The sequence below is a fragment of the Pongo pygmaeus genome, chromosome 23 (genome assembly GCF_028885625.2).
Source record: "Pongo pygmaeus isolate AG05252 chromosome 23, NHGRI_mPonPyg2-v2.0_pri, whole genome shotgun sequence".
Taxonomy (NCBI): Eukaryota; Metazoa; Chordata; class Mammalia; order Primates; family Hominidae; genus Pongo; species Pongo pygmaeus.
In genome coordinates this window covers 33,951,311-33,978,976 of record NC_085931.1, presented here as the reverse complement: position 1 = coordinate 33,978,976, position 27,666 = coordinate 33,951,311, and positions in this window count along the sequence as shown.

Below are 27,666 nucleotides of genomic sequence, written 5' to 3'. Positions count from 1 at the left end.
CCAAGGTTGTGGCACATGCCTGTGATCCCAGCTACTTTGAAGGCTGAGGCACGAGAATCACTTGAACCTGGGAGGTGGAGGTTGCAGTGAGCCAAGATCACGCCCCTGCATTCTAGCCTGGGCGACAGAGTGAGACTCTGTCTAAAATAAACAAACAAATAAATAAAATAATAAATACAAAAATATTCTATGATGCCATGATCTTACTCCCAGTTTAATGAACTGTTCTGATGGTGATTTTTAGAGTGAAACTCATAGTTTCCTTGAATATTTTCCTACTTTGCATATTTCCCAAGATGCTTTTTCCATTTTGAGGAAGATACAAGATACTTCTCACTGAAAGTTCTCCTTTAAGGGGAGAAGCAATGGCATCTGAATCTCAAAGTTTGGAAAAAATAAACCATTTTTTATCTCTTGGCTGAAGGCAAAGTGAAGAAGTAACCACAGCTCAGCTCTGTGGAGAGTACGGGTGGCAGATGGGAAGGTGAAGGAAGGAAAAGCAAACACCGTCAGCCCTCCCTCCACACTGGCATCCATGCATCCATGGATTCAACCAAACAAGGACCAAAATATCCCCAAAATAAGAAGTAAAATTAAAATGACAGTACAATGAAAAAAACAATACAATCTAATAAGACAATAGAGCACAACAACTATTTCAATAACATTTACATTGTGTGAGGTATTATAAGTAATCTAGAGATGATTTAAAGTATATGGGAGTATGTGCATAGGTTATATGCAAATCCTATGCCATTTTATATAAGAGACTTGAGCATCTCCAGATTTTGGTATCTGAGGGGATTCCTGGAACCAATTCCCTGCAGATACTGAGAAACAACGCTATGCTTTGGGCAGAAGTACTTCCAGAAGAGCCACACAATTTTTCCCTTATCCTTGCTCAACAAAATGCCAGCATCAGAAGAAACAACGGAAAAACCTGATTCTTTCACAAGAGCTGACCTCTGACTATAAAGGATTTAGGGACAAGATTCCCAACCTACTCTACATGGCAAAGGAAAAAAATAAAGTATTATCTTCTTTCTCCTCAGAGGTCACCCATTGCTTTTCCTCTCCAAAATATGCTTGTCTTAGTTCATTCACCTATAACAAAATACCATAGACTGAGTGTCTTATAAACAACAGGAATGTATTGCTCACAGTTCTGGAGGCTGGGAAGCCCAAGATCAAGGTGACAGTGGATTTAGTGTCTGCTGAGGACCCACTTTCTGATTCATAGATGATGCTTTCTTGCTGTGTGCACTAATCTCATTCAAGAGGGCTCTACCTTCATGACCTAATCATCTCCCCAAGCCCCAATCTCCTAATACCATCATATTGGGGGTGAGGATTTCAACATGTGAATTTTGGGGACATAGAAACACTCAGCCTATAGCAATGCTCTTTTTATTTTGCCTTGCTGATAGCTAAGGTCACTCTGTGTGCACATTTATTTCACACTTGAAGCATCCCTGGTGTTTATAATAATCACCTCCAGCCTGTCACATGAAATTAATAACACACACACACACACACACACACGACCATTTTTCATCAAGGCCATCTTCCAGAAAGAAATTACTCTTTGACTAGTCAGAGAAAGGTGCAGAGATTATTATAAAAATCAGGAGAGACAATGAATAATATGAAGAAATTCAGTGTCCCAAGTTCTTTTCCTCCCACACTTATTTGTAGGCAGTGTGATCATTCCTTATGCACCTAAACTGCATAATCTAAATTAATTCCAACGTGTTGTAGAGTTTCACCACCATTACAGTTTGCTGTGATTAGCAAACCTTAACCTAGTGCCTTCATGTGGAAGTATGACTATTTTCACAGTTTTGTATGAATGTACTTGCTATATGACCTTGGGTAACTCACTTTACCTTCTTTGTCTTGGTCTTCTACCATCTGTAAAATATAGTACAGTTTTTCCTTCTCCATATTTTATGATTAACAAAAAATAGAAGATGGTTAGAAAATAATAGGCACACATGATTCATGCAATCATGCCAATAGTACCAGTAAATCGCAGTTTCAACATGTAATTTCTATGCAGGTCATCAGTAAAGCACATCTTTAAATCACTTTCAATCAATTCACAAGGTAACAGAATTTTGATTTTTTTTCCCTTTTTAGGTGCAGATTACATATCCCATCTAGATTAAGTTATATATATAATATATATATATGTACGAATCAATGCAATATCATATAGGGTCTCAAAATATGTTATTTTCTTACTCCTTGTTTACATTCTTCTCATTAAGTCATTTTTTCACTCAACAAATATTTATTGAGTGGCTATTATATTCCAAGAAGTATGTCAGGCATCACAGGCTCTCATTTCATCTGTATGCCTGGTGACAGGATAGCTTTGCCTTGACTATATGGTTTTTTTCAAATTTTCTTTCTTTCTTTTCTTTTTTTTTTTTTCTTTTTTTGAGACGGAGTCTCACCCTGTTGCCCAGGCTGGAGTGTAATGGCACTATCTTGGCACATTGCAACATCTGCCTCCCAGATACAAGTGATTCTCCTGCCTCAACCTCCCAGGTAGCTGAGATTACAGGTGTGTGCTACAATGCCCAGCTAATTTTTGTAATTTTAGAAGAGACAAAATTTTGTCATGTTGGCCAGGCCGGTCTTGAACACCTGACCTCAAGTGATCCACATGCCTCGGCCTTCTAAAGTGCTGGGATTACAGGCATGAGCCACAATGACTGACCTCAGATTTTCTATTGACTTCATTTCTACATAGCCAGACAGTAATGAATCAGTTCTGCTGATAATTATGGTCAGTATAAGTTAGAAACCCTTTTGTTTCCTTATGTATGTCTTTCTAAATTTCTGCTGGGCTATATCTTAATACCTTATTCCCAGACCTTAGCTCAGTGCCCCAGTGTCTGACACAAAATAGGCTCAAATAACAATTAGTTGAAATATAAATAATGATCATAATGCTAAATGACAAACAGCCTTTCTACTACGGGGTGACCTCGGGCAAGTCACTTCATCTGTTTTCTTCATTCATAAAATGATAGACAAGGCTGGTGGTTGCTAACCAGCTGAGTCAAGACTGGTGTTATTGTAAAGATGTGAAAATGCATATACATTCTATAATAAGTCCTACATAAAAACTGAATATACTATTTGTCATGTATATATTTGTATGTGTGTACGCACACCACATGTAAAACAAATAACAGTTTTACATGTATGTAGGTTACTGTGTCTAAGAAAACCAGTATCATTTAAAAGCACTGTAGAGTTTATAACATCTTTTGGCTACTATGTATTTCCTTAATAAGCACATACAAAAATGTAAAATTACAACCATTTTGACATTCTAAAACACCTTCACACTCCAACAGGGCATCACTGGATTAAATGATCTTGAATGTCCTATCTAGCACAAATATCTGTGGTTCCAATTCAACAGCAAGCAGAAAATATTTCTCAAGTGTTAGCTATATACACAGCAAACAACCAAGTGGAAAGCAGAAAATACAGCCAATGAACTCTACAAGTAGAAAATGTGAGCATTTTCTTTTTTTTGTTTGTTTTTTTGAGACGAAGTCTTGCTCTTGTTGCCCAGGCTGGAGTGCAGTGGCACGATCTCGGCTCACTGCAACCTCCGCCTCTCAGGTTCAGGTGATTCTCCTGCCTCAGTCTCCCAAGTAGTTGAGATTACAGGCATGTGCCACCACGCCCAGATAATGTTTTTGCATTTTTGTATTTTTTGTAGAGATGGGCTGGTCTCAAACTCCTGAGCTCAGGTGATCTGCCCACCTTGGCCTCCCAAAGTGCTGGGATTACAGGCATGAGTCACTGCACCCAGCCTGATTTTCTTTTTTACTAAAGCTGCTGTCATGACTGGCTTTATCATGACACTCCCACTCCCCTGTCCCCAAGGTACACTGGCATGGTCCTGCTCTCCAGAGTAAGTTCTACACATAAAAGACCCTTTTCCCTGTGTCCAGTAAATGGCTGGGCCATGTCCTTTAAACCAGCAGTAGCTGTTAACTCTTGGTTAACCACACCCCATACCCACAATGTCATGCAATAAATGTTTCTGGGAGATGACTAAAGAGGCTGGTGGACACATTTGCTGCATGTTCAATAGTGACTGACAGTGGAGAGGAGGGAGTGATAGGCATTTCTTTTATTTATTTATTTTTCTGAGATGGAATCTTGCTCTGTCATCCAGGCTGGAGTGTAGTGGTGGGATCTCAGCTCACTGCAACCTCCACCTCCAGGGTTCAAGTGATTCTCCTGCCTCAGCCTCCCAAGCAGCTGGGATTATGGGTGCATGCCACCATGCCCGGCTAATTTTTTGTATTTTAGTAGAGACAGGGTTTCACCATGTTGGCTAGGCTGGTCTCGAACTCCTGACCTCAAGTGAACTGCCTGCCTTGGCTTCCCAAGATAGGCATTTCATAAGAATCATACAACTTGTCCTCCCTGTACCTGGGGCATACACAGACCAAGGATACAATGCTCATGAGCTAAAGAGATCTTGGCTGCAACGTATTTGAGCCAAAAAATAATAATCATTTGTATTATACAATGAAGAGAGATGATGAAATGGTTGCGACTTATTTGAGAATATAAACTATAGTGATCAATAAAATCACATTTGGTGCAGTATTTAACCCATTTATAGAGATGTATATTTTCACTCTATGTTAATTTGCAGGGACATTTGAGAGGAAATGTCTGTATCATAAAAACATTAAAATAGAATTATTTCAATCTCAGTTTTGCCTGAGGCCCCAAGTCCTTATTTATCAGGATTTGAAAACAGGATAACCAGAAAAAAAAAAAAAACTTTATGACTCTGAGCCCCTCAGTCATCTTGAGGATATAAATCTCATGTGTATATTAAGGGTTCAAAATGGTAGGATTAGAAATTAAAATAAGGCTTATTTGGATAAATTGTTGTATAAACCCCCTCCCATAGGGAGTGTGGGGGAGTTCGCCTCTCACCTCAATCCTAGAGAAAGGTTTTAGACATCTTGATATGTAGCCCCTGGGGTTTGGAAACTGTATTAGTCAGTGTTTTCCAGAGAGACTGAATCAATAGAATACAGATATAGATGTAGATACAGATAGATGGAGGGAATTTATTAGGGGAATGGAATCACACAATTATGGAGGCTGAGACATCCCTCATAGGCCTTCTGCAGACTGGAGAACCAGAGAAGCCAGGAGAGTGGCTCAGTCCAAGTCTGAAGGCCTGAGAATCAAGAAAGTTAATGGTGTAGCTCTCAGTCTGAGGCCAAAGGCACAGGAACCCAGAGGGCCACTGTTGCAAGCCCTGGAGTCCAAAGGCGGGAAAACCTGGAATCCTGATGTCCAAGCCCAGGAGAAGAAGGGCATCCCAGCTCCAAAAGAGAAGGTGAGCAAGACTCTGCCCTCCTTCCACCGTTTTTTTTCTATCTGGGCCCCTAGCTGTTTTGCACGGTGCCTGTCAACATCAGGGTGGATCTTCCCCACTCAGTCCACTGGCACACATGCCAGTCTCCTGCATACACACCCTAACAGACAATGTTTCACCAGCCATCTAGGCATCCCTCAATCTAGTCAAGTTGACAACTAAAATTAGCTATCACGCAGACTGATGTCTGATTTGTGCTATAACATCTATGGAAAGAGAGACGGTGGCGGATACGCAGTTCTGATGGTGGCCTGAAGAGAGGGCAACAACCTGTCCCCACAGAGAGTCAGAGCAAAGAAAGCCCAAGTTCCTTAGACTCTGCTCAGGAAGCCTGTCCAGCCATGCAAGGAGACTCCAGCAGAAGGAAAATGAAGGGGTGCCACCTGCATGCGGGGGGTGAAGGGCTGAAGACGGGATCGTAAACAACCAGGAGAGGAGAAACACTCAACTCTGTCAAAGACACTGCAGATAGGAGATGTCAAGTGAACTGACAGGATGGATTAGGAATTCTTTTTTTTTTTTTTTACTTTAAGTTCTGGGTTACATGTGTAGAACATGCAGTTTTGTTACATAGGTATACACATGCCATGGTGGTTTGCTGCACCCATCAACCCATCACCTACAACACCAGGCTGCCACAACACTTGCGTTACATCTAATGAGGTGACTCCGTTTCCATTGTATTGCTATTCTGGTTAGTGAGAAGATGCACTATAGTATAAAGTTTGCATTAGAAGAGCCAGGAAAATATGAAGTAGAATTCCCCTTCGATTAATGTTAAAGAACTTAATCACAGAGGGAGAAATAAATGTTCGCATTGGCACCCATCGGTATCATGAATGGAATACAAGCTCCATGGTACTACGTGCTTCCTCTCTTGTAGGATATGGACTGAGCCACCTTGGCAAATTATGCCCATGGTATATTCACTTCATCAACAAAGCTAGTCCAGAACATTCTAAGCATTTGCTTCTTATAACCTGATTCTTGGCCACTTAAGCAGCATTCTCAATGCTTCCAATGAGTGAAAATGAAAAAAAGAGGACAAAATAAGCCAATAATTCTAGCTCATTAGCAGCCAAAAAAAAAAGATCTTTGGGCAAACCAAAGTTCTAAGGAGAAAGGGGGAATAATGAGCTAAAGACCAGTGCCATGTATGTTTGATACTCTTAACTGTAACTCTGGAACAACAACAACAACAACAAAAAACCCCATCCAGGTTTAAAAATATGTATAAAACACCATATTATAATATAATCTTGTGTTTATTATTTTAAAGTAGGAAAATGCAGATAGTGTGTCTTTTGCATCACTGTTGACAATATGATCATTCATTGAGGATAGAGCAGTGGTATCCTAGTTAAAACTCTTTCAAGTTATTCAACAATAATTGAGCGCTTCATCAATAGCAATTGCTATTTTCCATCACTGAATGCAACTCATTCCTGAAGCCCATTGAACACTCCAGAATATTGTGCGGGCATAGGTCTTGCTGACTCAGTTGTAGCCAGCAATAGTCAGTCATGCTCCTCGTCAGGTACTTCTGGCTCTCTATGATGTGGGGAAATGGTAGGAGGATGTCATTTGGACCCCTGTGTTCAATGGAGCAACGTGGTTGGTTCTGGCCAATGAGCTGTGAGTGGAAGAGACCTGCCGCTTCTGCCGAGCATTTCATATATGTGTGGGTGTGAGTATACTCTCCTTCTCCTCCCACGGTGGCCAGCAAGGCTCCAGGGGCTGAGCACCCTGAGAAGCAGTGCCCGCATTTGCCAGAGTCAGCCACGTGGTATGAGTGAGGAAGAAAACTTTGTTTTAAGCCCATGAGATTCAGGGGTTATTTGTTACCACCTGTTAACCTCCCCTGACTGATACAAAGGTCTTATTGTCTACCTCCTTACTGATATTGACTGATCAGGTCACTTACTGAATATGCCTGGACTGCAACTCAGTGCCCATTTTTATTTATAAAGATCGATGAGTTGTTTTATGATTGGAACTTGGGGTAATATAAGTAATACATTTCCCATACAAGCATCACTAAGAGTAAACATGGACTGACAATGAATAGTCATTGTTGATTTGCACATAAACCCAAAGGTAGGTTTTGTTCATTTTGTAAGATAGAAATTAGATGCATTGTCAGGCTGATGACTGAGGGTGGGAGCATCATGGAGAGTCACATTAGAAGTGGTGACACCTGCCACGAGGGCACAGCATTCGTGCAGGTACTGTGAGATCAAACGCACTGCCTTCAAGCTGGATGCAATGCAATCAATCCACTTTAACATGAGTAATCATTGCTGAGCATTTAACATGAAAATCATATTATAACGTATATTATGAGGAACTGAACAGTTTGGTGAAGAGGAGAGTTATACAAGTCATATCTATGAGTTCAGATGATGTAAAAAAAAAAGTGGTTAGATTTACAAAAGGCATGGAAGGAAAATGTGTAAAGGGAAATACTCTGTGCTGCTCCTCCAGGAAGACCTTCCCCAACAGAGGGGGGCTTGCCCCAGTCTGGTGCCACCTGTGTCCGGCAGGTAAGCCCATCTCTTTGGGTGTTCAGCATTGGATAACACATTTACCTGCAGATCTAAACCACATCCCGCAGCATAGCCTTTTTCAGTAATAATGGTGGAAACCTGATCTCCTTGGCCTTACTACTTTGTTCTATGTTTCAATTTGTCCAGAATAGGGACAGAGAAGCAAGTGCTGTTGATTGGTCTCTTCAAATACAGCAAGGGAAAGTCCTAATGGAGAAGCCAGTCTTAGGCTGAGATGGGAAGGAAGGAAGAAATGGGGTTTGGACGTGAGGAGGATGGGAAGTATTCCAGGATACAGTACTATGGCACAAAATCAAGGACTAAATGCTTATCTGTCTATTTTTTGAGTTCTGTAAAGTGCTTTCACATACATGATAAAAATGTATAACGGCACTGATGGTCAGTGTAAATCCTGTGCTCTCTTCTGTAACCAAACACTGGCAGCCCTGGACTCCTAGTGAAGGAGACAGACATGTATCCTGTTTTTGTGGTGAGATTCTAGTGGGGAAGTTAGACAAGAAGCAAGTAGTACATATATAAAGTATTTTCAGATACTGATTAGCGCCATGAATGAAAATAAGGTAGGGTAAGGAGACAGGATAGTGGAGGCTCGCTCTTTTGGGCAGTTGGTTAGGTCTGGTCTTATGAAGATGGGTCTTTGAGCAGAGTCCTAACTGCAAGGAGACAAAGAGCCCCAAGGAGAAACAGGAAGGGAAGAATCTCAGGCAGCAAGAAAGGCAATAGTACAGACCCTGAGGGGAAACATGTTTGGCTGTGGAGGAGGCCAGTGTGGCCCTAGGGGATCAGGAGGGGTGAGTCCAGGGGAACAAAGCAATAACATGCAAGTAGCAGCTGGAGAAGGACCCCAATGTCTAAGGTCAGGAGCTCTGAAATGAAAGAAAAGGCCAGCAAAAGCCAGGACTGTGCCCAGAGAAGGCGAAGTGATTAGAACACTCTTGAAAATGAATCTGCTGTTGGGTTAGGGTGTCTCCCCGAATGTCGGGAAAACTGGCCAGAGGTCATTAAAATATTGCAGATGTGAGAAAATTAGAACCTAGCCTTGGGCACTTATTACAGGTGCTAAAATCTGAAAACTCAAACTGAGGAAAATTGGCAGAGCTGGGAGACATATTGGATGACAAGGGCAAAGAGGAGAGAGAAATGACAGACAATTCAGGGTCACTGGCTGACTTTCACTGTCAGTGACGGCAGACATGGGAGGGGAGGCTATCTAACAAATGCTCACATCTAGGGGTTATGTAGTCAGCAATGACAGCAACTTGCAAAAAAAAAAAAAAATACTGTTCCAAGAGCCATTTTTTAAAAAATGAATGTCATGCAGACATGAAAAATAAAATCAAGAAAAGGGATTGTATTACAAACTCACTATTCTCAAGATAAACTGAAAAAGGCAAATTTCATGCTTAGTAATGAGAACAAAATAAACCTTTCAATTGGTTAATATTGCAATACAATCATTTTGATTATGTGTCTTTATTTTAGTTGTTATTTTTTGAGTCAGGGTCTCACTCTGTTGCCCAGGCTAGAGTGCAGTGGCAACCTCTGCCTCCCAGTCCAAGCAATTCTCCCACCTCAGTCTCCCAAGTAGCTGGGATTACAGGTGCATAACCCCCAGGCCCAGCTAATTTTTGTATTTTTTGGTAGATATGGGTTTCACCATGTTGGCCAGGCTGGTGAACTCCTGACCCCAAGTGATCTCCCCTCCTCTACCTCCCAAAGTGTTGGGATTACAGGCGTGAGCCACCTCACCTGGCCAGATTATGTGTCTTTAAAAAATAAAAATGAAGACCTGCATAAATTAGTATAGTAGAAGGGGAAAAGAGATACGACATCTTTTATCTTTTTTAGGGACCAATGAAAGGACAAGAGATTTGAGAACTGTAAGAAAGCCCTGAGAAGCACATTGTTCAAAATTTATGCTCATTTGAAAAAAAAAAGGAAACGACCTAGACTGTTACGAAAGTTGAACCCAAACTGAGCACCTTTTAAATAAGGTTGTCAAAGGTAAGTATGTTTGAGGTAAAATTATTTCCCCAGTCTCAAAATGAAATTTCCAGTAGACTTTTTTTAAAAAAAATTATGGAAAACAAACATACACGAAGAAACTGCATTTTACAACTGAACATTGGGTTTCAAGTAGAGTGATTTTTAAAAATCTCATATTTAGATGCTGTCTGGTTTTAAAAATAGGCCAAATGGATCATAGGCTGAGAATCAGAAATCCTTCTTTTGGTTTGTCTCTTCTCCGTAAGCCTCAAGTACTTCTTAGTCCTTTCTTTATGACTAGATAAAATTATAGTAACTACCACAGGGATTATGATTCCTAGTCAAACATCAATCATAGTTAGTCCTACACACAAATGATGTCAAGTGCTAGGCACTGTCTAGGTTCTATAATATTAGAGTTCCTAAATTTACACGCGCACATGCACACACACACATACACTTGAGATAGAGGATAGAAAGATAGATAGATAGATAGATAGATAGATAGGCAGATAGATAGATAGACAGACAGAAAGATAGATGCTAGGCTTGGAGTGGTGGCTCACACTTGTAATTTCAGCCCTTTAGGAGCCTGAAGCCAGAGGATTGCTTGAGCCCAGGAGTTCAAGACCACCTGGGCAACAAAGCAAGACTCTGTCTCTATGAAAAACAAACAAACAAAAAATTATCTGGACATGGTAATGCACACTTGTGGTCCCAGATACTAGGAAGGCTGAGGCAAGAGGATCACAGGAGCCCAGCAGGTCAAGGCTGTAGTGAGCCATGATTGTGCCACTGCACTCCAGCCTGGGCAACAGAGAGAGACTGTCTCAAAAAAAAAAGAAAAAAAAGAAAGATAGATGCTAGATAGATGATAGATGGAAAGGGGAAGGGAAGGGAAATGGGAGGGGAGCGGAAGGGAGGGGAGGGGAGGGGTGGGGAGGGGAGGGGAAATCCCTTCACTAAAGACTTGTAGGTCAAGTCTCAAAGAGCAGCCAGCAGACAGCCTTCAGCTGTCAACTACATCAGGGATTGACCCAGCTGCAGAGAACTGCCTCATACAAGGTCACACCCCTTCCTGGGTGACTCACAGTCAACTGACACAATCAATAAAACCTGTCTGTCTTGAGCCAGGTTGGCACAACTCTGAAGATCCATTCTGATTGTGGAGTTCCCTGTGAGGTCTGTGTGGTTGGGCCTGCATTGCAGCTCAATTTCTCCCCCTTCTCACTACTGTTTCCTCTCTTCTCTTCCAGATGTCATTACTAAGGATCCTTTTTAATTAGCATCCAATATTCCAAACTCTAACCACAGTCTGCTTCCTGTACTTGCATACATTCATTACATACATGTGTGAGTGTGCATATATGTTTTAAAAATCCCTAGCAAGAGTAAGTATGTTATTTGGTCAGTCAGCTGTTAAAACTTCCACTTTTTCCAGTTGTCTGGTGGAATTAAAAAAAAACAAAAAGACTTTCACTTTTATTGGTGCAATTCATATCAATGTGCCACTGGTAGCTCTTGGAAGAGAAAGAAGAGACAGCTAATATGGAACCTGGAGACAAGTTCCACTCTGCTCCTGCTGAATAACCTCCTCCTTTGCTTTTACCTACCTCCAGGAGCGCTGGCCAGTGTCAGCTCCTGAAAAGACTGATGCTCTGACCTGTTTCAGTGAACGGGGAGAGGACTTGAGGCTGGGAAACCTTTGGAATAGGCAAGGGGTCCCCCTACATGGGCTTGCCTCCATGACTCATAGTGTGTTCTTTGGTTCGCTCCCTGTGGTCAACCACCTGCTGCGAAAAGTCGTTCACTGCTGGTGTGAGAATCATTGTCATCTACACTCAAGTAAAAATGTGTATCAAAGGAACAGATACTTCTCTTCCATGTAACCTGAATATAGATCTATCAGGCAAATTCAGACAACTGTTCTAGATGCAGAGACCATCATCTCTGCTAGGGGTCAGCAAACACTGACCATGGCCGAAATCTGGCCTGCCATCAGATTTTGTTGGGCCCAGGAGTGAAGAATGTTTTCAGGCTTTTCAGTGGTTGAAAAAAAAAATAAAAAGCATGATACTTCATAATATGTGAAAACTATATAAAATCTAATTTGTAGTGTCCATAAATAAACTTTTTTCTTTTTTTTTTTTTTTTTTTTTGATACTGAGTCTCGCTCTGTCACCCAGGCTAGAATGCAGTGGCGTGATCTGGGCTCACTGCAAGCTCCACCTCCTGGGTTCACGCCATTCTCCTGCCTCAGCCTCCCGAGTAGCTGTGACTACAGGTGCTCGCCACCACGCCCGGCTAATTTTTTTTTTTTTAATTTTTAGTAGAGACAGGGTTTCACCATGTTAGCCAGGATGGTCTCATCTCCTGACCTTATGATCCGCCCGCCTCAGCCTCCCAAAGTGCTGGAATTACAGGTGTGAGCCACCATGCCCGTCCCCATAAATAAACTTTTATTAGGACATAGCCATGCTAATTCATTTAGATATTGTCTATAGCTGCTTTTGATCCACAATAGCATAGTTGGGAAGTTGTGACAGATACCTGAAAGCCAAATATGTTTACTATCTGGCCCTTTGCAGAAAAACTTTGCCAACCACAGAGCTATGTGATTTAGGATTATACAACACAATATCACACATTTGCTTATTGGTGAACATCCAATGGGTGGATATTCACACAGATAGACTTGTTACCTATACATGTTTGTAAGTATCTAGCCTCTCATAAAACACTAAACACCTTCCACAGAAGTGCACTATGATGTAGAGACCCCAGGTTATGCTCAAACCCAAGTGCTATCTTTCTTCACCCCTTTTTAGTTCAAAATATCTGCCTTAAAAAAGAACTGGAAAAACAACATTTGTCAAGTAAGTGCAGCCGTGTTAATGTTAAATAGATGAATGCATGGATGGATCTTTTAACACACAAGCAATGGAGAAGATATGCCAGCAACGATAATACTTGTGTTAGTGTGAAGGGTATTTTAGATCTGCCCCAAACTCAGGTATAAAAAGTTTCCCTGACCTTTTCCCTACCAGTTTAGAATTTTAATTCATCCCAGAGAGTCAGTGGCTTTGACACAATAGCACTTACTCTTCAGATGCCTAAAAATTTATGGTCAAAAATATCAAAAGATTAGAAATGTGATTTTCAATCCCAAAAGCCACATTGAAGTTCAATTAAACAAAAATGCCTGGGGTTTTCATATGCACTGAAAATCATAAAAATCAATTTTATTACAAATCTACCCATGAAACCATCTATCTGTCTATCCATCCATCAATTTATTTCTGCAATATGTCTCAAAATAGCACCCAAGAGTTTGTGCCAATTCTTATTTTTCAAGGTATATTGAGCTTTTTCAAGTTCACAAACTCCATAAACTTCACGAACTCCATATGGTGTTCACAAAGGTATAATAAATATTTTTTATCTTTTGTATTGTTTATGAACACATAATTCATTTTTACTATATCAATTGCTTGCCTAAGAAGTTACAATGCTTCCTTTTCTGCTTATTCTGGCTTAAAAGCCTTTCGGAATTTAATCTTACCTGATCTGTTCAATATTACATTCTACATTACACACCCAATTTCACTGTATCTCACCCACCTGTCTTCCTACACACTAAAGCCCTTACTCCTCCCAATCGCCATGTTTTCGTTAGCTCCATGTCCCTTTTATGTGTTGTTCTTTCTACAAAGAAACCCCTTTTCTCCTCTTTTTGAAAAACACCTACTTATCCTTCTAGAACAACCTAAATGTAGGAACTTTCCAAATTCTCCAGGGAAATATAGCCCTTCCTTCCTTCCATCCATCCATCCATCCACCCACCCACTCACCCACTCACTAATTTATCCCTTACTGAACAAACATATTGAGCATCTATTAGATGCTCAAAAATGTGTAACAAATAAGCTATTTCTGCTTGGTTTATAAGGACACTGAGATATCAGCAAAGTGTTATGGACCAAAGAAGAAGAAAATAAAAGAAAGACATCTAAGTCAAATTGGAAGTAGGACAGTTTGGAAAGCATTTCCCAGAAGAGGTGATACTGAGTTAAGTGTACACAGGACAAGAATTATGCAGCCAGGTGGATGAGGGATGGGAAGAGGAGAAAGGGAGAGGGTGTTCTAAGCCAAAAACACAGCAGGTAAGAAACTGAGTCACCACTAGGAAAGTTAAATCAATATGGCAGAAAGAAAACCTGCTCCTTGGGCCATTTCATCATGCATTTGGTAGAGCATTTACAACTTTATATTAAGTAATATGGGCTTGAGGTTCTGCTTTAGATAATATGGACTTGAGGTTCTTCTACCTTTTATTACCTGTCAGAAATAAGGTTTTAATCCCTGGGAGGTGAAGCTTGCAGTGAGCAGAGATAGCACCACGGCACTCCAGCCTGGGTGACAGAGTGAGACTCCGTCTCAAAAAAAAAAAAAAAAAGAAATAGGGTTTTAATCTGGAAATATTTGGGGCTAAGTGTTGTCCTGAAAGGAACTTTGGAAAAGAAATATTCCATTACGCTTGCTTTGTCATCTTGTGATACAGACTCAGCCCATGGATCAACAAAATGCCTTCATTCTCAACAGTCCAAAGAGCTCTGGGTAGGATCTCACCTTCCTTATAAAATTCACGTCAGATGTTGAATAATAGACATTATTCTGTTCCTCTTCCAAGTGAGAGACAATGAGTGGCTCATCCCCTGAACGGTGTGTGGAATAAGGTGAAACACGTAGCAATCAAGAACTGGACTCATCCCCTGAACGGTGTGTGGAGTAAGGTGAAACATGCAGCAATCAAGAACTGGACTCATCCCCTGAACAGTGTGTGGAGTAAGGTGAAACATGCAGCAATCAAGAACTGGACTCATCCCCTGAACGGTGTGTGGAATAACACGTAGCAATCTAGAACTGGCTGCAGAATATATGTTTGGATTTTGTAACTTTCATGCTTCCAAAACTCAGAGTCATTTTTCTACATTGGCTCTTTCCCTGTATTATCAATTGTACCCTTCACATAAGAACTGTTTCATAATGGCAACCAATCAATTCAGAATTCAAATGGCGATTCGCCAGTTTGATATCTACGTTGCCCTGGGGTTATGGAGAAGCTGCAAATTTTGGGGTACTGTTCCAGCTTATTAAATCTTTTTATTGAAATGATTCATCTTTTCCTGACCTTATCAAACCATCCAGGCCTTGTCATCTACAGCAGGACTTTGCAAAGTGGACTCCTGTCACCTGCTGCATTTTACTGGTGTGAAATCAGGAGGAGTATGGTGGATAATGCATTTTGAATCCGGTTAGACATGAATTATTAGGTTGGGGCAAAAGTGATAGTGTTTTTTGCCATTAAAAAACTATGATCACTTTTGCCTCAACCTAATAACACCCAAACCACCTGTAGAAATGATTAAGAAATCTTCAACTCAAATGCCTTCTTTCAGGAGGAGTTTTAAAATAGAAATTACATCATTCCAAGGTTGTGTCTGCATATGCAGTTGTATCAAAAAACTTAAATGTAATTTTTGAGGGAACTAAGCCAGGAGAAAGGGCCATAGTGATGAATGTATCCAAAAGTAGCCATCAGAGAATCCGTGAGTTCTTACACTGACACAGGAAGACCACTGTGTTTGACAGATGCAAAATTTCCATTCAGATCTGGACAGCACTCTTCACCTAACTGGTGTTTTTAAGAGATAATTAAAACTGTTTGCACAATGGCACAGTCTATGACACATTAATAATAATAACTAATATTCAATTTAATTCTCATTTCTATAAGTGCCAGGAAATTTGCTAACATTGTATATATACATGCAATACATGTACATTACATCTCATGCAATCGTAACTGTTTTGTTGCTTTTTTTTTTTTTTTTTGAGACAGAGTCTCACTCTGTTGCCCATGCTGGAGTGCAATGGCACCACTTCGGCTCACTGCAACCTCCGCCTCCCAGGTTCACGTGATTCTCCTGCCTCAGTCTCCCAAGTAGCTGGGATTACAGGCACACACCACCACACCTGGCTAATTTTTTTTTTTTTGTATTTTTAGTAGAGACAGGGTTTCACTATGTTGGCAAGACTGGTCTTGAACTCCCATAATTAGAATGCTTAACAAGTTTTCTGGGGATGCTGCTGCTGCTGGACTGGGGAACCACACTTTGAGAACCATTGGCTAAGAAGCTATAGGACAAGAGAGGCAGCTTGCCAGCAGGAAAGGCATTAAGTGCTCTGCCTTCTGGGGGAGTTTTGCAGTAGTTCACCCACTGTCAGGAGCTACAAGGCTCACATCCAGCTGGTGTGAGGGCATCATGACTTAAAAGCTACATGCCTCACATCTCTTGTAATAATTTCATAGACATAGTGATGTGGTTTGGCTGTGTCCCCACCCAAATCTCATCTTGGATTTCCACATGTTGTGGGAGGGATCCGGTGGGAGGTAACTGAATCATGAGGGCAAGTTTTTTCCATGCTGTTCCTGTGGTATTGAATAAGTCTCATGAGATCTGATGGTTTTAAAAAGAGGAGTTTCCCTGGACGAGCTCTCTCTCTTTGCCTGCTGCCATCCATATAAGATGTGACGTGATCCTCCTTGCCTTCTGCCATGATTGTGAGGCTTTCCCTGTCACATGGAACTGTAAGTCCAATTAAACCTCTTTCTTTTGTAAATTGCCCAGCCTCAGGTGTGTCTTTATCAGCAGCATGAAAACGGACTAACACACAGAGCTTGCAGGGACCCCACTAGAGATGTGCCAGTTATCTGAGTCACAGTCTGAGAAGGCCAGAGTTATGGCTTCCTTTCAGGTATTTATAGGTCACCCAGTACAGGAATGACACCCATTAGTACCAATCAGGGGTCACTTTACAATGTTGCCTAGTGACAAAGTAGAACCATACCACCTTTGTATGTTTGCAGAGAAACAGAGCTAGAAAGATGAGGTCAAATTTTCATGCAGAAGGGGAAAGAAAGCATTCCTTTGTTAAGCCTTTATTCACAAGATACATATCTTTACTCACATTATGCCCCTATTTTAAAAGCTTAAGAAATGTAAACATTATGTCAAAAAGGTCCTCAATTTTTCATTCTTGGTTTAGCTGAATCTCAAAGCCACCAGTTGGAAGGATCACACCAATCAAGGAAGTAGATGGCTTGCTTTGGGCTTCTTTAAAAAATCACCTAGATCCTAAATTGCTGTTTCTGTGACAATCCATATTGTCTGTTTCTGTTGTACATGATACCACAGGACTTGCTAATCTCTAACCTAATTTGTAAATAGGAAGTAAATTTCTACTTCAGAGCTTCTATCATCTAGTTTTTCTTCACCTGACTGCTATATGGTCTGCTTCATTTTGTTATGTTGCTTACTTGAAAAGACCATGGTCTTTAAATAAATACCCAAATTTGCAACTCCAGATTTTAACTCTGCTAATAAAAGAAACTTTTAAAAGAAACTATCTTGGCCTAAGTAAGGCATTCTTACCCTTGTTACATAAACCTAGAGATCTTAAAGAAGTAATTATTAGCCCTGGTTGCATTCACTTGAAGATCTTTTTAAAAATACCGAAGCCTGAACCATACTGCAGGCCAATTAAATCACAATGTCTAGAGAGATAGGGTCCAGGTGCAGAATGTTCTTAAATCTCCCCAGGTAATTCTAATGTAGAGCCAGTGTTAAGAACTTTTGAAACTAAAGTCTATCACTGAGAGAAAATTATTTTTCCTTCCTGTCACCCTTCCTCCCCTTCTCCTTTTTTTTAAGAAAGAAAATACTAGGAAAGAAATCCGAGGCTGTAATTATGAGGGTTGGTTATAGCTTTCTTTACAAACACTCCTGAGTTATCAGAAGAACTGCTCTAACCTTGGGGCAGGTGGACTCTTCCTATAATGACATGTAATTATTAGTATTATTAATACTTTTATAATTATATTAATAATTAAGGTTCTTTTGCAATAAAAAAGAGACATGGGCCAGGCAGATTGGCTCATGCCTATAATCCCAGCACTTTGGGAGGCTGATGCAGGAAGACTGGCTTGAGCTAAGAAGTTCGAGGCTGCAGTGAGCTATGTTTGCACCACTGCACTCCAGCCTGGGTGACAGAGAGAGAGAGAAGAAAGAAAAGAAAGAAAAGAAAAAAGAAGGAAGGAAGGAAAGAAAGAAAGAAAAAGAAAGAAAGAAAAAGAAAGAAAGAAAGAAAGAAAGGAAAGAAAGAAAAAGAAAGAAAGAGAAAGAAAGAAAGAAGGAAAGAAAGAGAAAGGAAGGAAGGAAGGAAGGAGGGAAGGAAGGAAGGAGAGAGAGAGAGAGGGAGAGAGAGAGAGGGAGGGAGGGAGGGAAAGGAAGGAAGGAAGAAAGAAAGAATGAAAGAAAGAAAGGAAAAGAAAGAAAGAGAAACAAAGAAAAGAAAAGAAGGAAGGGAAAAAAGAAAGAGGAAGAAAGAAAGAAAGAAAGAGAAAAAGAGACATGAATCTAAGCTAAAAAATTAGAGAGACAAAGATTAGGTTCTGCACTTCAGTTTAAAAAAGAAGAAATAAGTACACAAATCTATCATTTAATGAGAGCAAATATTTATGTCTCCATGTCTTAAAAATGCAGATGTGGCATAGACTGGCTAGATGCTCACCCACCTGTTTCCTTTCTTCCTGAGCATGTGCCTGAACATTTCCCAGCTTCCTTTGTCCGTGGATACAGGGACGTGACTGAGAATAGTCAGTGGAATACGGGCAGATGTAAATATCACATCCAGAGCTGGTCAATGAAGCCTACTCATACATGACTGTGATAGTTAATTTTATGTGTCAGCTTGGCTGGGCAACAATGCCCAGATAAGTAGTTAAACATTATTCTGGACGTTTCTGTGAAGGTACTTTTGAATAAGATTAACATCACATCAGTGGGCTTTGAATAAAACAGATTGCCTACAAGAATGTGCCTCATCCAATCAGTTGAAGGCCTGTATATAACAAAAGACTGACCACCCCCAAGCAAAAAAGAATTCTGTAGGAGATGGCCTTCGAACTTGAATGGAAACATCTACTCTTCTCTGGGTTTCCAAAGTTCTGGCCTATTCTATAAATTACAGACTTGCTAGCCTCCATAAACATAAGCCAATTCCTTAAAATAAATCTTTCTTTCCTTTCTCTCTCTCTCTGTCTTTATACACACCCACATATATTTTATACTCACACATATACACTTTATACACACACACATAGACACACCCATATTCTATTGGTTCTGTTTTTCTGGAGAACCCTGACTAATACAATGAATTTCTAGAAACAACTCTTAAGAATGAGGAAAGAATTGGGTTTCTTTGTTGGAAGTCCTCTTGCCAACCAGGGACATCCACATGGACTTAGCATGAATGGGAAATAAACTTTCATTGTGTTAAGCTACTGAAATTTGTGGTTGTGATTGTTATAACTGCCAGCATTACTTGATCTAACTAATATAGCAGATGTTGAATGAGATGGTTGTTAATTTCCCTTTATCGCTGACATTCTAAAGCAGTGGTTCTCAAACTTAGCTGTGCATAAAAAAATCTTAAAACTTTAAAAAAGTACTCATACTTGGTCTTCACCCCAAAATTATGATTTCATTGGTTTCTGAGGTATAGCCCAGGCATTGGAATTTCTAAATTCTCTCCAGGTGATTCTAATATGCTGATAATTTGAAGAACTACTGTTCTGCAGGATGACTGAGACCAGAGTTAAAAGTTCACAGATAAGAGAAACCAAGAGGGTTCTGTTGGTGAAAGCCTTCATCTGGATGAATGGTATGATTTTCTGGCCTCAAAGCAGAGCTCTTGAGCTATATAATTATTGTTATTATTAATAGTACCAAGAGGATACATGCATTATCTTACTACCTTGCTAAATTCTCACAATAAAACTCTTCCATAAATATTATGATTCTCACATTTTAAATGAAAGAAGCAAAGCTCAAACAGAGATTAAGGTAACTTGCTCAAAGTCACACAGCTAAGGAGTAGAGCCCATGCTCCCAACTCTAACCTGTAATACCTCCCATTATCCTAAAGAAAATGCTATCCCACCCCCAGCCCCCCACCCCCTGACAGGCCCTGGTGTGTGATGTTCCCCTCCCTATGTCCATGTGTTCTCGTTGTTTAACTCCCACTTATGGGTGAGAACATGCAGTGTTTGGTTTTCTGTTCTTGCAATAGTTTGCTGAGAATGATGGTTTCCAGCTTCATTCATGTCCCTGCAAAGGACATGAACTCATCCTTTTTGATGGCAGCATAGTATTCCAAGGTGTATATGTGGCACATTTTCTTTATCCAGTCTATTATTGATGGACATTTAAATAACATATAGTTTCCCAAGCCGTCTAGCAGGAGAACCTGCTATAGATCGAGAACCACTATAATTGAGAACCACTGCTTTAGAAAGTCAGCGATAAACGGAAATTAACAACCATCTCATTCAACATCTGCTATATTAGTTAGATCAAGTAATGCTGGCAGCTATAACAATCACAACCACAAATTTCAGTAGCTTAACACAATGAAAGTTTATTTCCCATTCATGCTAAGTCCATGTGGATGTCCCTGGTTGGCATACGTCCTGATTTGCCAAGATTTGTCCTGATAAAGAAAATGTCCTGATCAAAATAAGTAAGAATCACACTGTGCAACTTGTTGGTCAGATACCTGAAATATTGCATTCAATTCCAAGAGTCCCAGTTTAAAGAAGAAGAGAGTAAAATTGTGTTCAGAGAGGAGCAAGTAGGTTGTTGGAAAGCCTGGCAAGCAGGAATAAGTGGAAGAGAAAGGAAGTGTTAGATCCCAGAAAGGCAATGCTAAAAAAGAAGGAATGAGTAAAGAAAGAGAACATAATAGCACCTTCAAATATTGTAAAGGTTGACATGTGAAAGAGGAATTAGCCTGTTCTCCCTTTGTCCAGAGGGTTAAATCAGATCATAAATTAGACATTGCAAAAAAAAAAGAAAATTCTGCTTGGTGTAAAGAAGACCTTCTAATAATTAGAGCTTTTCTGAAGACTAGCAGGGTTGCTAGAATTTAATGAGAAAATATGTTCTATAAATGCATATAAAACACTGAGTATTTTTGCTGCTATTATCATGTAGGTGAGTGTTCCATTCGTTGAAATGTTCAGGTACATACTGAAATGGTGGTTCTGCACAAGATAGGAATAAGTTTGATGGTCATTAAGGTCCATTCTAATCCTAAGATTTTATCCTCACATATCTCAGGTCCCTCCAAAAAAAAAAAAGTGTTTTATAAAATGCCTTGTCTAATGACTGGTGACCAATATATATATATACCATATATATATATATATACACCATATATATATATACCATATATATATATATACCATATATATATACCATATATATATATACCATATATATATATACCATATATATATACCATATATATATATACCATATATATATATACTATATATATATATTTCTTTAATTTATTTTTTAATTATACTTTAAGTTCTGGGGTACATGTGCAGAACATGCAGTTTTGTTACATAGGTATACACGTGCCTTGGTGGTTTACTGCACCCATCAACTCATCACATTAGATATTTCTCCGAATGCTATCCCACCCCCAGCCCCCCACCCCGCAACAGGCCCTGCTGTGTGATGTTCCCCTCCCTGTGTCCATGTGTTCTCATTGTTCAACTCCCACTTATGGGTGAGAACATGCAGTGTTTGGTTTTTTGTTCTTGTGATAGTTTGCTGAGAATGATGGTTTCCAGCTTCATCCATGTCCTTGCAAAGGACATCAACTCATCCTTCTTGATGGCTGCATAGAATTCCAAGGTGCATATGTGGCACATTTTCTTTATCCAGTTTATTATTGATGGACATTTAAATAACATATAGTTTCCCAAGCCATTTAGCAGGATATTCAGTCTCTTTCTTCCCACCATAAAAGTTAAAGAAAATCTACAGCAATAATTTGGTCAATTGTGGTTTACTGAAAACTTACTAGGAGGCTAACTTTGAGATATTCACTTTACTTGAATATAAATATCATAAAGTACATATAGTGGATAGAGTATATCCACATGGGCCTTCCTGAGACAGCACGATGGCCCATGTCTGTCCCCTTTAGCCCCTCCCATAGTCAATCATTCTGTTGAGTTGTTCAGTCTGCATTGTCTCATCTTCTCCACGGCAAGCTTTTCTGAACAGGCCCACTACGCTTTGGCATTCTCTCCACAGTATAGTGCAGTGATTGCCACACCATAGATGCTCAACAAAAGTTTGATTTGGAGATGACCTAGACCCTACAAAAGTTGTTTGTGGTCCTGCACTCACAGCATGATAACTGAGGGATAATGTGCAAGGAAAAATGTGGTTTTTTTCTTTTAAAAAAATTTTATATAAATGTAAGGGATGCAAGTGTAGTTTTGTTACATGGATATATTGCCTAGTGATGAAGCCTGGGCTGTTAGTGTACCCATCTCCCAAATAGTGGACATTGTACCCGTTAAGTAATTTCTCATTCCTCATCCCCCTTGTACCCTCCCACTTTTCCAAGTCTCCAATGACTATTATTCCACTCTCTGAATCCATATGTACACATTATTTCACTCCCACTTATAAGTGAGAACATGTGGTAAGAAAAATACATGTTAGATATATCTCTGTAATGAAAGGAAAAGTAAAAGAATCAGTCTTAAATTACTGCAATAATTTATGCATTTCTTCCACATGTGGCAAATATATCAACTCTCTTTAGGTATAATATACCTGACCTCATTGCTGATAGCATAAGAGCTTTAAACAAATATTTAAATTCAATACTTAGCTTTTTCTCTCATAAAATGGAACAAGATATACTAGGGTAGGGAGGACCCTTCTCACGTTCACTGCTGTATCCTCAGCACTTGGTACATAGTGTTTGCATCACAAATACTGGCTGGATGAATCAGTGAATGAATGAATGAATCGGAGGCTGTGGATGTGAAATGTTTGATATGCCTTTTAGAGAGATATTACAGGCCTTTGAGTGACTATGGTATTTTCACCAAGCTTCTCTTTGAGAATATGACTTAGTAAGCATCTTAAAGTTCATGTTGCCAGACAGGGTGAAAGTATGAATACTTTCTTGAGCTTGGTTATTTCTAACTTGTTAGGTACAGTTATCAACAGTGATAACAGTCCAGCCTGAGCTAGATATAAACAAGAACTGTATGCCAGCTTTCAAATTGCAGTTTCCATGATAAGCTGGCTCTGTTTTGCTGCCACTGAATAGAGTGCCATTTAGCAGTGGTGAGAGTAAGAAAAAGTTGATCCTTTGGTACTAAACAGTTGAGACCTACTCAAGGGAGCTGACATTTTCAACACCACTTGAAACTTGGGCTTGGAGCCAGGAGAAAGTTTACACACAATCAAGAGGGCACTGCTGCATCTGTAAAAGCAGTTTCCTGTAGCTAGATGGAAACAAGAGTGATGGAGATGAGAGCACCCAAGTTCATAAAAATTCCCTAATATGTTCATTTGTAAAAGAAGAAAACAACATTGGCCAAAGAAAGATGTTCCCCTAGAAAAAAGAAAAGAAAAAAAGGAAATCCATCTTAGCCTCTAGGTGAAAAACACAAATAAAATGTCTGCGGGAATATTAAATGCTTTTCCAAAATGTGCAAAACAATAAGCTTCCTACTGTCCTGGTGTGCAACGTTTGAGAGGAGGCTGGAGGAAGGAGCATCCTTGTCTATGGGCACCTGCTTCTGCCATGCTGGAGAGAAGGCAAATCTCAAAGGGTCTGGTGGTTAGGATGATTGGATAGAGAGATATCTCTATCTCAGTCTAAAGGATTGGAAGTACTACACATTCTTCCTTCAAACAGTCCACCTTTTCTGAGCACCTGTTAGCAGCCAGGCAGTGTAGTAGGAATGAGGAGATAATCAGTTAGCCAGACCACCCCTGCACTCATGGATCTTATACAAAAACAGAGGTAAAAGACAATCAACAATGGACTGATTCCATTACAATGAAGATAAGTGTTAGAAGAAGAAATAGTACTAGGAATTTACATAGTGGTGAAATCTGACCTACTTAATTCCATGAGCTGAACATTGATGCATAAGCAGAAATTGACAAAAGGAAGCCATTGCCACCATTGATAGGAATAAGAAATAACTATTTCCCAAATTCTTTACATTATCAAATTATTCTCCACACAGGTGTTTTGGCTTTGCTTTTTTAAATTCTGAAGTCTGAAGTTTCAGAAACTACATTGTAATTGAAAATAGGTACTCCTCTTTTTTCTTCTCTGATCCTTTCATTAAAAATTCTCATCATCTTTTTATGTTACTTATTTGGACCTTAAAATATATAAAAATATGTGTGGTTTTTGCTTGCAGAAGGCACACTTGGGATCTGAAGCAGCAATAATTATGAACTCACAATACAAAGGTTGGTTGGCTCTGATGAGGAACTCCAAGGACCTTAAAATTCACTTATGTCAAGAGGGGAAAAGGAGGAATCTACGATAGCAAAATAAAACCCTTGTACAGGATACACCCACGTGCACACGTGCACTGAGAGAAAATGAGAGTTGTAGGGGGCTGTAGGATCCTGACCGTCTCCTGCCTACAGTGAGAGGTTCATAGAGATTAAAGAGATTGCTCAGGTTGTCCAGCTTGGAAGTGACAAAGGCTGGGAGTGCTGAATACTGGAATGTAATGGAATCCATCTACAGGTAAAAAGTCTATGGCAACAATTCGAGGGAGAGGTAAGGTCTCCGAGGTGGCAGGCAATTGGTATGGAACCTGAAAGCCCAGGACAGAGTTTTATTTGCTTTCAAGAGCAAATAGGCTCACACTTATAATCCTAGCACTTTGAGAGGCTCAGATGGGAGGATGGTTTGAATCCAGAAGTTCAGAGCCAGCCTGGGACACACAGTGAGACTCTGTCTCTACAAAAAAAAAAAAAAAAAAAAAAAAAAAGAACAATTAGCTGGGCATGGTGCTGTGCACCTGTAGTCCCAGAGGCTGAGATGGGAGGTTTGCTTGAGCCCAGGAGGCTAAGGCTGCAGAGAGTGAGCCATGATTGCTCCACTGCATTCCACTGCACTCCTAGGTAACACAGCAAGACCTTGTGTCACCTCCAAAAAAAAAAAGCCTTAACAAACAGAAGTGAAGGTACCCTGAGGGAATATTCTATTTGGCTGGGGACTCCTTATCATTATTTTACTTAGTATTGCAGCAGACTGTGTTTTCTGAAGGTATGTGTTCCCCCTCAATCTCTCTCATCCCACCGGCCCTTCTCCAATGTGACCTTGCCATTCCTCCATCAAGAGGGGAACTCTAACTTGCCTCCCTCTTTGGATCTAGGCTACCTTATGAGTTGCTGGTCGCCAACAGGAGGTGGTGGTGGAAGTGGCACTGAGTGACTTCTCAGGCTATGCCAGAAAAGCCATGGGGCTTTTGCTTGATTCTTTTGGGACACTGGCTCTGGGGAAGCCACTGACCACGGCAGGTGACTCACTAGCCTGACGCTGCTATTTTGAAAAGGCCACATGTTGATGCTCTAGTCAATAGAGCATCAGGTGAGCTCAGTGTTCTGTACACCCCGGCCACAACGCCAAAACACGTGAATGAGGAAACCTCTGTAGAAGTGATCTCCTTCCAGCCATTTACATTTCCACCTGAGCCCCCAGAAATCATGGAGCTAAAATAACATGGCCTGTCTAAATTGCTAACACACAGAAACGGTACACATAACAAAATCACATAAATATAGATAAAATCCACTAGGTTAAAAGGAGTTTGTTACACAGAAAAAAAAATGACTGAAATAAAGGTTATGTTTCTATAAAGGTTACTATGGGCATTGAGCCCGCTGAACAGATGAGAAACCCAAGGTACAGAGAGATAAACCCAATTAGATGATAGAATCATAAGTAGAATCTTACAAATGCAGCAATAAAATGATCATAAAAGTACATGTGAGGACACTGACATTCATAGAAAAATGACTTGGATCCAGATGCACAGTTAATAAAGGCAGATCCAGGAAAAGAACTTAGATTTCCTGAAGAGTGCTGGAATCTGAAGCTCTTTCCAAAATATTAGATCAAGCACGGGATAGTTAAAAAAAAAATCACATGCTTTGGCATCAGATCTGGGCTGATTATATCCCTGAGGTAAGTTTACTTTATGCCTGGGTGCCCCTATCTTTAAATAGAAAGAAAACAGAGAAAGAATAATATGAATAAAACAATGAAATTTGGAACAGGCTTGTAGTTTAATAGGATCGTACTAATGTTAATTTCCTGGTTTTGATTATTCAACTATGATTACATGAAATGCTAATAGCAGCAGCAGCTGAGTGAGGGGTAAATAGGAAACCTCTGTACTATTTTTGCAACTTTTTGTAAGTCTAAAATTAGATCAAAATAAAAAATTAAAAAGAAAAAAAAAGAAGGAAAAACCATACCTAACTTGTGGGGTTTTAAAAAACAAAGTTGGAAAATGCAATGCCTGGTACTTTAAAAAGATTTCAGATCTAATTCTCCTCTGCTACCCTCATTCCAGCTTTCTGATAAAGCCAGAACAGATGGCCCACTGACTTCTGGTTCAGGCCTTGCTCCCCAAGAAAAAGTCCCCTCATACTGCAGGTATATGCCAGCACTTTGCAGCTAGAACACTTCTGAGAAAATGAATTGAGGAAGCAGATGATGGGAAACTTCCCACGGTAGTGAAATCTCTAAACCTCTTCTTTGACCTTTGAATTCTTGGCAGCCCCAAGCTACGTTCCTGCCAAGAGTCCTCACGCGTGTAGCTTCCACATCTCCTCGCCCTCATTTAGAGGGCAGACTTCCTCCACACTCCAGTCATCTGGTGCCATCTGTCTGTGGCCATGAACTAGCTGAAAGCTCTCCGAAACTGCCTTCTCAAGCTAATTGAGCTGCTCTAAATATCTAAAGAGACAGAAATGGGGTTATACCAGAGATGGTTTAATAAAATATTGAAAGAGCTTTTTTCTAATGGTGTAGTAGTCCACTTCCTTCTTTCCTCCCCCAGGGAAATATGCATCTTATCAGTTTATTATCCGAATTGAACTTAACTGGTCTGGGAAATCGGCCACACCTTCGGGGGAGAGTGAAGGAGAAATTTCCGGGAACTGATCAGAACTATTTTAAAATCATTTTGCAGTGCAAATCTTGAAATTCTGGGAACATTCATAAAACTTATCTATGAAGATAAAGACTGAACATAAAGAATAGCAATGGGCTTGGCCTCCTACCTTAAAACCATAGAGATTGACTATGTTAAAATATATTATTGAGTATCTATAACAGGAAACAGATAACCTTGGAAGCTACTGCACCACTCAGCTTCTGGCTACAAGAGGATGAGTCCATCAGTTCACAAAACCAATGACTTCCATCAATTTATATTTAAGTTTTTTTTTCACTGAATAATTCTGTCCTTCTAATATGAATCTGACTTTTCTAACCTTGCCTTATACTTCTTGGAAATTCCTACTTAATATGAGTCCACATAATCAGAAAACATGATTAATTTTAGGGCACAAAAACTCACTTTTATTTATTTATTTATTTATTTATTTATTTATTTATTTATTTGAGACACAGTCTCACTCCATAGCCCAGGCTGGAGTGCAGTGGTGCGATCTCGGCTCACTG